A 10411-nucleotide genomic window follows, 5' to 3' on the forward strand; every position below is an offset into this window, starting at 1 on the left:
GACATGCAAATTAAAATTATGAGAGATTATTTTTCATGTTTTAAAAGCTATTTCCCAGTAGTGGAGAGAAAGCAGTGAAATAGGAAATTCGATCCTTTACCGCAAGGCATACAAAGGGGTTCAAACCTGAAAGGCCATTTGTCATATGTACCCAGAGCTCTAAAAGTGTCTATTATACTTTTTAATTGAGGTATAATTGACATACAACATCATGCTAGTTTCAGGTATACAGCAAAATGATTTGATAGTTGTATATATTATGAAATGATCATGACAAGAAGTCTAGTTAACATCCAGAAATATGGAACGCTTCACAAATTTGTGTGTCATCCTCACGCAGGGGCCATGCTGATCTCCTTTGTATCGTTCCAATTTTAGTATATGTGCTGCCAAAACGAACACAAGTGTTCATTACTTTTGATCGGTAATTCTAATTCTGGAAAATTTATCAGTTACAGATTTAGTACATAAATGTTAATGATATAGAATTAAAAAAAAAAGAAATAGCAAATAATAAGGTCCATTATGGAAATGGGAAAATAGCTCAAATAAAGTCTAAAAGGAAATAGTTAAATAATTCATGGCACAACCATATGATGGACTACTGTGTGCCTTCCAAAATCATTTTGAGAAGATTATCTAACAGGAAAGTGTTCACAGAACACTTTTAATAGGTTATAAAATGTTATGTATAGCCTAATTTCAATTATTAATCATACTATGAAGTTTTTGAACACATATATACATGCACCAATAGAGAAGGCTAGAATAAATACCCTAAAATATTGTTATTTTTGCACAATGGAACTATGAATACTTTCTATCATCTTAATTTTCTGTATTTTCTAAAATTTCTTTCAGAGAGAGAATTAGTGTACAACAAATCTGGCTAGTAAGGATTTCAATTCACAATTTTTCCAGGCCTTCCATAACCTGTATCCAATAGATCCCTCCAATCTTGCCTTTCACAAAGTTCAACATAAAACTGGCCAACTCCATTTTCTCACTGCCCCCAAATCATGCTCTGCCTTCCAAACCAACCTTTGCTCAAGTTACATTTCATGTGTACACTCAAAGTGACAAAATTAGCTGAGCAACATTAAAGCTGGAATCTTAACTCAATCTTCTGCTTAGAATCATGTAGAAACAGGAATACCCCAATAGTCAAAGGTAATCACATCCCCTGAAAAAATATTTTCCTTACATCCTTTAAAGCATATCAAAAGGATACCCAGTTCATCACCCATAGCCAAACTGCTCAAAGTCCATTGTGCAGCTTCCATATTTCCCTCACACCCTTCTGTCATGCCCACACAAGTGTTCTCACCTCTTCTAACCTTCTTTAATATTCAGCGGCCTTCTTTGCTATATCCTCTCTTTGTTACATCACATCTTTTGTCTCTGACCAGCCTCCAGATTGGCAAAGGCAGAATTATGAGAGGGCGAGCCTCAGTTTCCACATCTGTAAAGAAAGTAGAATAATAAACCCTGTCTTACCAATATCGTAAATATCTTAAAATTGTAAAGCATTTACATGTTGTGACTATTGTAACTTCTTTTTTTTATTAATTTTATTTTATTATGTTATGTTAGTCACCATACATTACATCATTAGTTTTTTACATAGTGTTCCATAATTCATTGTTTGCATATAACGCCCAGTGCTCCATGCAATACGTACCCTCCTTAATACCCATCACCGGGCTAACCCATCCCCTCACCCCCTCCCCTCTAAAACCCTCAGTTTGTTTCTCAGAGTCCATAGTCTCTCATGATTTGTCTCCCCCTCTGATTCCCCCTCTTCATTTTTCCCTTCCTACTATCTTTTTTGCTTTTAACATATAATGTATTATTTGTTTCAGAGGTACAGGTCTGTGATTCATCAGTCTTACACAATTCACAGCGCTCACCATAGCACATACCCTTCTATTGTAACTTCTTTATCTCATTCATGCAATAGATATTACTCATATATAACCAATACCCTTCAAGCACTATTTTACCCACAACTAGGGAAGTATTTATACTTCAATAATCCCTCTCTATGCCTTCCTGAACAGAGTCCATCATTAATTCTATTTTACCGTCAAATTATATCTTAAATCATCCACAGTTCTCTGTGTCCATTAGCACCAATCTAACCCAGGCATCCATAATCTCTGAAGTAACTCCTGACTTGTCCTCCCATCCACTCTTGCCTCCTCCACCCTATTACCCATACAGGAGCCAAACATTTTCTTTAAAAAGTTAACCAAAAGTGGGCGCCTGGGTGGCTCAGTTGGTTAAGCGACTGCCTTCGGCTCAGGTCATGATCCTGGAGTCCCTGGATCGAGTCCCGCATCGGGCTCCCTGCTCGGCAGGGAGTCTGCTTCTCCCTCTGACCCTCCCCCCTCTCATGTGCTTGCTCTCTCTCATTCTCTCTCTCTCAAATAAATTAAAAAAAAAAAAAATCTTTAAAAAAAAAAAAAAAGTTAACCAAAAGTAATCAATTCCAATCCCAGAATGTCCAATGGTTTAACAGACATGGTAAGTCCAGTTATTTGGGTAGCACACAAATAATGAAGCTCACGCATAATGGCATAAGACTACAAAAGAGAAACTAGAACCCATGAAAGGGATGTTTATTTGCCACAGAACTTTATATGGCATTTGGGAAAGAGAGAAGTCTGCTGAAAACCCCCTCTGATATACACAGCTACATTTTCCTCCTTGGATGTGTGAGGCACAGCAGATGCCTATCAAAGTAACTCATTGAATACATTTAAATTGACAAATTACTTATTCAACTTTACAAAAGATATTTGAACACATTCACATTGTTTTTCCCACAGATAACTACACTAGTAAAGTTTGTAAACCAAGTATGCACTCTGTATGAACTAAATTCCTTAACAGCTTCTTACTGCACTTAGAATAAAATCTTTGATCCTTACCATTGACCTACAAGTCTCTGCATGGTCCCTTCCTATCTCTCCAGCCAATACCTCAATGGCTCATTATGCTTATACTGACTTTATTTCTTTATTATTTCAGCTCTTTCCCACATTTGTAGAGTGCCATTCCATTTGCTCTATTCCACCTGAATAATTTCCACAGGGGTTCAACTATGTTGAAGCATGTATGTCAAACTGATGTTAGGATTTGACAGGAGTGTATGTGGAGCTGAGGAGTTTCTTAAGATACTCCTAATAGGATAGGAAGCATCCAGCTACTGAAATGAGCTCAATCTATTAGCATTGTTCATTGAAATACAAAAGTGATTGTGAGGATGCCATGGGTCTATTACTAGCATTTGTTTCATTCCAATCCTACCGACTGGGAGATTTGGGATTTAAAGATTGTTGTGTAAAATCAGTAATTGCTTTTTCTCTTCTGAGAAACCGGTCCACTATATAAAGAAAACAAGTTGGATCCCTACTGTTAGTCACTTGTTCAATATCTATTTCCTTCTTCGCTGATTAAACTTTGATTTTATTTTGGGTGTCACTTTGTCAGGTTAAATTCTTGCTTCTGCTTTCTCCCTAAAAGTTTTCAGTGTCCATTGGCAGGCGTATTTATGGTTAATGACACATATTCAAGACATTCCTGGGAAAGATTATGCTTTCTGGGAAAAAAGAATGGATGTACCTGATAAGGCCTTTTCCCTTTCCCATGCATTCATCCCTTGAATGTGGACATAATGTCTAAACCTCTAGCAGCCATCTGGTAACCATGAAATGATAAACATGAAACAAAGGTCGAAAGGTTCACAGAGAAGCTGTCCTGACACAATTAAGCTACTAAACCTACTCTTTCAGATATTTATTTCCAATTCTACATGACCTTTCCCCAATTATTTATGAGACAATCAAATATGTTTGTGAGGTCTAGATAGCTCCTGTGTTTTGGTGTTCGGGGACCTACTGCTGGTTATGTGACCTCATGGTCCAGCAAAGCCAGAAAGCCCTTGAAGATCCAAAACCATGTGGTGGTTTGTAGTGGGGCAAAGGAGAATATCTATTTCCTTATTATGTTTCATGTTAAGTATAAAATGGTGATTGAGACATTTTTCTGAAACCCTTGTTTTCAAATAAACAGCAATTACAGGGAAGACAGTGTCCAGCTGAGAACAAACTTACTGAATTCTGGAAGCTGAGACTTTAGCAGAAGCACATAAGTGAAGGAAGTTTTAGTTTACTCCTTTCAGTCCATGATAGATCAACTGATTGAATATAATCAATAATGATATCAACATCCTAAATAACAAAGAATAGGATATCTCTAGGTGATATTTATTAAACTTTTTATTCTGAAAAGACATGCTTTATTTTTCAAGTGTCCATGGAATAGTCATACAGGTTGGTTCTGAGTCCTAGGTTGTAAGAGGGCTTTAAATAAAAATTAACTGTACAGTTTCACTAAAAATTCTATAGCTACTCTATCCAAAATGGCAGCCACCAGACAGAGGGAGTTATTTAAATTGAAACGAGTTAAAATTAAATAAAATTTAAATTTGAATTCCTCAGTCATACTAGCCATATATGGCTATTGGACAGCACAGATATAGAACCATTTCATCACTGCAGAAAGTTCCCTTGAACAGTGTTGCTTTAGGTATGGAGACACAGCTGTATGGCTGGGACATCCCTCAGTATGTAACCTATATAACTGATTTGATTGCCACTAGAAAGTAAGCTCCATGAAAGAAGATATTTTTATCAAAGTTATATACTGCTGTATCTCTAATGTCAAGACAGTTGCTTATGCATACCTGGTGATCAACAAATAATTGCTTGGTGAATTCAGAGTTCTCAATTCAGTTAGCTATAATATGCAAAATATTTTATTCTCAAAATTTCTTGTACTTTTCTTGGTCTTGAACACTCAATCTGCCTAGAACACATGTCTCATTTTCTTTCCATTCTATTCCTGTTTAAATTTTAGTCCAGTGTAATGACTTCTATATTCTCATTAAAGTGGAAAAGCTCAGTCTTTTCCCTCTGGTAGAGTTCTTCCCTATTGTGTTTCTCTCCTTTGTGTCTCCTTTCTTATTCACATGGAACAGTTCACTTCTGACACTTCTGGTCACCAAATATGTGGAGGTTTGTCCCCCACAACTAGCAATTCTTTGCAACACCAGCAATTCAAGTCAATTCTGACATTATCTACCTGGAAACACTATCAGATTCCACAGGTTAAGAGCTCAGTCCCACAAGACTGCCCCCACCCCCCACATACACACTTCAGATGCCAGCCACACATCCAGATTATCAACTATACTTCTACCAACTGGCTATAGATTGGAAGATCCAAACACCTCCTCCTTGAGTTCGATTAATTTGCTAGAGTGGCTCACAGAACTCAGGGAAATGCTTACTTACATTTATCAGTTCTTTAAAAGATACGATCCAAGATACAGATGAACAGCGAGATGAAAAGAAATAAGGTGAGGCCCAGGAGGATCCCAAGTATGGGGAGCTTCTGTCTCTGTGGAGGTGGGTCCTGTCGCCCTCCCAGTACATGGATGTGATCACCAACCCGGAAGCTCTCCAAACACCATACTTTTAAGATTCTAAAGAGGCTTCATCACGCAGGCATGATCAATTATTAACTCCATTTCTAGTTTCTCTACCTTTCTGGAGTGGGAGTGGGGCAGAGCTGAAAATTCCAAGCTTCTAATCATGGCTTGGTCTTTCTGGTGACCAGCCCCCATCCAGGTGACATCCAGCACCCACTCAGAGTCACCTCATTAGAACACAAGATGCTCCTAGTGCTCTTATCACTCAGGAATTTACAAAGGGTTTTTAGGAGCCTTGTGTCAGGAATAGGGTCAAAGACAAATTTTAGAACAAGAAATGTTCCTAGTATCCTTATCACTTAAGAAATTATGAGGATTTCAGGATATCTGTGCCAGGAATGGGGACAGGAATCAATACGTGTATTTTCTATTATCCCATACTCATTCACTTACTAAAATCTCAGTCTCATTCAGAAAAATATTCTGTCAAATTCAAATATTATCTTTATAGTTGCCATGGAGTTTCTGTCCAGTCTCAGGTAGGACACTCACTCTTGCCCTCCTCCCCCCTCCCTCCCCCTCTCCCTCTTTTCCTCCTTCTCTCTCTCCCTTCCTCCCTCCCTCTCTCTCCTCCTCTCTCTCCCTCCCTCTCTCTCTCTCCTTCTCTTTCGCCCTCCGTACCCCTTACTGTTGGTTCTCCAGTCCTCACCTTCCCACCAGTAGGCAAACTCTGGGTGCTTCACTCTCACCTGTCTTGTTCAGGAGAGGAGGCAGCAGCAGGGGGAGAGAGAGGAGATTTTGACTATGTAACTGTCAGTCCACTCAGAGTAGGCAGGACTCCTCCAGTCTTGGTCTGCTTCTCCTACTACCTTTATTATCAATGTGATCTTATTGTATGAGGTTGTACTGTTTTCCTGGGGCCTCACCTAGGCCCCTTCCATCCTGGAGGATATCCTTCATCCTCCTCCTCAGCTCTGCCAGAGAAACAATCACTGATGTCACTCTGGCTTTTCTTAATAACTGTTTATTTCTGTTTCATATTTCCAATATCTTTATTTCTTTGAAAATACTTTTTATACTTATCATAAATTCTTGTTTGTTCTACTCCACCAATTATTCCTCTTAGAATAGGTACCATATTGTGCATTTCCTTTTTTAATCCTTATGTAACTCAGATGTTTGATTATTTTTATGAACTCATATTCCTTTGACAGTGTAAGCTTCCTTGGATGCTCAGAACAAGATAGTGGACTTAGATATATAATTTGATACTGTTTACATATATATGATATGTAAAACCATGGAAATGGATGAGATCACCTAGGGAGAAAATATATAGAGTGAGACAAGATGAGGATTATGCTAGAGCTTACAAGAATTCTAATATTTAAAGGTTAGGGAAAGCAGAGGAATCAGCAAAGACTACTGAGAGCCAGCAGGGTAAAAAGGAACACAGAGAGGCTATAGTGTTACAGACCCAAGAATGTTTCAGTAAGGAGGGCATGGATATTTGTGTCAAATTCTTGTCAAATCTGTTTCAAGCAAGACGAAAAGTGAAAAGCCTGACTTTGCAAACAAAAAGCAATGGTTTTACTCAATCCTTTGGATCTCATGAAGTCTGTGGAGACATTCTTGTTACTGTTAGCTGGCACAGATATGGACATGAAACAGCAAGAGGCTATGCTTTCCACCTTGCCACCACAAAATAAATTCACTTATTCCACAACCACCTCAGTTATCACCCTACTTCAGGAGGGACCGCCAGGCAGTCTACAAAAGAAGCAAACAGCTGCCATGGCCTTCTACACGCAAAGGAAAGTAGGAAATTTTGCGCAGAGCTCAGGAAAGGTTTGGTTGCCTTTGGCAGGCTAGTCCTCAGAAACAGGGAAACAACCTCCTCCCAGGAAATGAGTTATGTCCCCAGCCACCATCTTACTGTCAGTCAGGCAGAATGTGGGAACCAGACAGAACAAACAAAACAATTCAGGGCTGTGCCCTGCCAGGTTTTTAGGGTACTCTCCATATTCGATTTTTGATTCAAGTTATAGATAGACAGGTGATGGATGGATGAATGGATGGATAGATGATAGATAGATAGATAGATAGATAGATAGACAGACAGATAGATAGATAGATAGATAGATAGATATCTGTCTATATTTAAGAAAAGACCATGATATTACTCAGCCATCAGAAAGGATGAATACCTACCCTTTGCATTGACATGGATAGAACTGGAAGGGATTATGCTAAGTGAAATAAGCCAAGCAGAGAAAGACAATTATCATATGGTTTCACTCATATGTGGAACATAAGGAATAGCTTGGACAGGACCACAGGGAAGGGAGAGAAAACTGAATGGGAAGAAATCAGAGAGGGAGATAAACCATGAGAGCTCTGGACTCCAGGAAACAAACTGAGGGTTACAGAGGGGAAGGGGGTGGGGGATGGGGTAATTGGGTGATGGGTATTAAGGAGGGCATGTGTTGTGATGAGCACTGGGTGTTATATGCAACTAATGAATCATTGAACACTACATCAGAAACAAATGATGTACTATATATTGGCTAATTGAACATAATAATTAAAAATTTAAAAAGAAGAAAAGACCATGTATATACAAATATATTTTATGCCAGTTTTTAGCGCATAGGAGACAAATAAATGCATTAACTTGCAGAATGATACTAGCTGGGTTTTGTACAGACCTCAGTGGAAAATGTTACCACCATCTCAAACTACAAGGGGAACTATTTAAAAGTATGTATATCATTTGAACCACCTATCTTTGTGTTTCAGGGATTTGTTGATAGAAGAGTGAATAGGTCCCTGGGGCAAAAACGTAAATATTATGCATAAATGCTGATGTATAGTAATTAAAATACCCTTATTGTTCTAATTGAACTTTGTTAAGTATTGTTCAATTTTAAAATAGAAAATGATTTATAATAACAAAATACAACTTTTGTTTTTTTTTCTTTTCCATTGGGGTCCTTTTCTTACCTTTTATTTGTTGTTATTCTTTTACATTTTTACTGAAATGAAACAATCATACAGGGAAGATCATAATCTTAAGCTTGATAAAATGTCATAAAAAGAACACATTCATGTAACCATCCCTAGAACAAAAATAGAACATTAGCAGCATTTCAGAAGCCCTTCATCCCATTCTTAATCACTTGTCCCTTTCTCCTCCCCAAAGATAAATACTATTCTGACTTCTAATCTGACACCATAAATTCATAGCGCCTATTTTTAAACTTTATATAAATGAAATAATACAGAATGGAACATTTTGAGACTGGATTCTTTTGCTAACATTGTATTTATAAGATTTCTATGTTTTTGTATCATATGACCTCACTGATATGAGGAATTCTTAATCTCAGGAAACAAACTGAGGGTTGCTGGAGTGGGGGGTGGGGTGGGAGGGATGGGGTGACTGGGTGATAGACACTGGGGAGGGTATGTGCTCTGGTAAGCGCTGTGAATTGTGCAAGACTGTTGAATCTCAGATCTGTACCTCTGAAACAAATAATGCAATATATGTTAAGGAAAAAAAAAAAAGAAGAAGAAGATAGCAGGAGGGGAAGAATGAAGGGGGGAAATCAGAGGGGTAGACGAACCATGAGAGATGATGGACTCTGAAAAACAAACTGAGGGTTCTAGAGGGGAGGGGAGTGGGAGGATGGGTTAGCCTGGTGGTGGGTATTGAGGAGGGCACGTTCGGCATGGAGCACTGGGTGTTATGCACAAACAATGAATCATGGAACACTACATCTAAAACTAATGATGTAATGTATAGGGATTAACATAACAATAAAAAAATTAAAAAAAAAGATTTCTATGTTTTGTTATCTATAATAATAGTTTATTCATTTTCAGAGATATTTAGAATTTTAGTACATGAATATACCAAATTTATCTATTTCACTCTTCATGGACATTTTGGCTTTGTCTATTTTTTTATTATTATAAGGGAAATGATTATCATTCTTTAGATGTATTATAATACCTAAGAAATTTGTGGTTATAAGATGTACATATATTTAGCTTGAGTGGATAATGACAAATAATTTTTCAAAGTGTTTGTATAGGCTACCTAAAGCCATTTATAGATTCAGTGTAATCCTTATCAAAATTGCAATGGCATTTTTCACAGAGATAGAAAAAAAAATCCTAAAATTCATGTGAAACCACAAAAGACTCTTAATAGCTAAAACAATCTTAAGGAAAACAAAAAAACAAAGCTGGAGGCATCACACTTCCTTATTTCTAACCTTATTACACAGCTATAATAAAACAGTGTGGTACTGGCATAAAAACATACACATAGACCAATGGAACAGAATCAAGAGCTCAGAAATAAATCCACACATATACAATCAACTAATATTAGACAAGAGAGCCAAGAATACTCAATGGGGAAAGGATAGTCTCTTTCAGAAATGGTGCTGAGAAAACTGGATATTCGTATGCAAAAGAATGAAATTGGACCTCTATTTTATACCACTCACAAAAATTACCTTGAAATGGATTAAAGACTTAAATGTAAGACCTGAAACCATATAACTCTTAGAAGAAAACAGGAAAAAGCTCTTTGGCATTGGAATTCACAACAGTTTTTGGGTATGATACCAAAAGCACAAGCAAGCAACAAAAACAAAAATAAACAAGTGGGACTACATCAAACTAAAAAGCTTCTGCACAGCAAAAGAAACCAATAAAATAAAGAGGCAACCTACAGAATGGGAGAAAAGTATTTGCAAAGTATATATCTGATAAGGGTTAATATTCAAAATATGTAAGAAACTCATATGACTTGATAGCAACAACAACAAAAAATCTGGTTTTAAAATGGGCAGAGGACCTGAATAGACTTTTTTTTCCCAAAGAAGACATACAAATGGCCAA

General features: G+C 37.4%; 1 non-coding gene across 1 annotated transcript; it reads right to left on the bottom strand.

Annotated features, from left to right (window-relative positions):
- Positions 1–295: 295 nt before the first annotated feature.
- Positions 296–402, bottom strand: LOC118538494 (U6 spliceosomal RNA). The gene has a single exon (XR_004918639.1). It is a non-coding gene; the product is annotated as a U6 spliceosomal RNA (small nuclear RNA).
- Between the last annotated feature and the right edge of the window lie 10009 nt (positions 403–10411).

Source organism: Halichoerus grypus, chromosome 11 (genome assembly GCF_964656455.1).
Source record: "Halichoerus grypus chromosome 11, mHalGry1.hap1.1, whole genome shotgun sequence".
In the NCBI taxonomy this organism is placed as follows: domain Eukaryota; kingdom Metazoa; phylum Chordata; class Mammalia; order Carnivora; family Phocidae; genus Halichoerus; species Halichoerus grypus.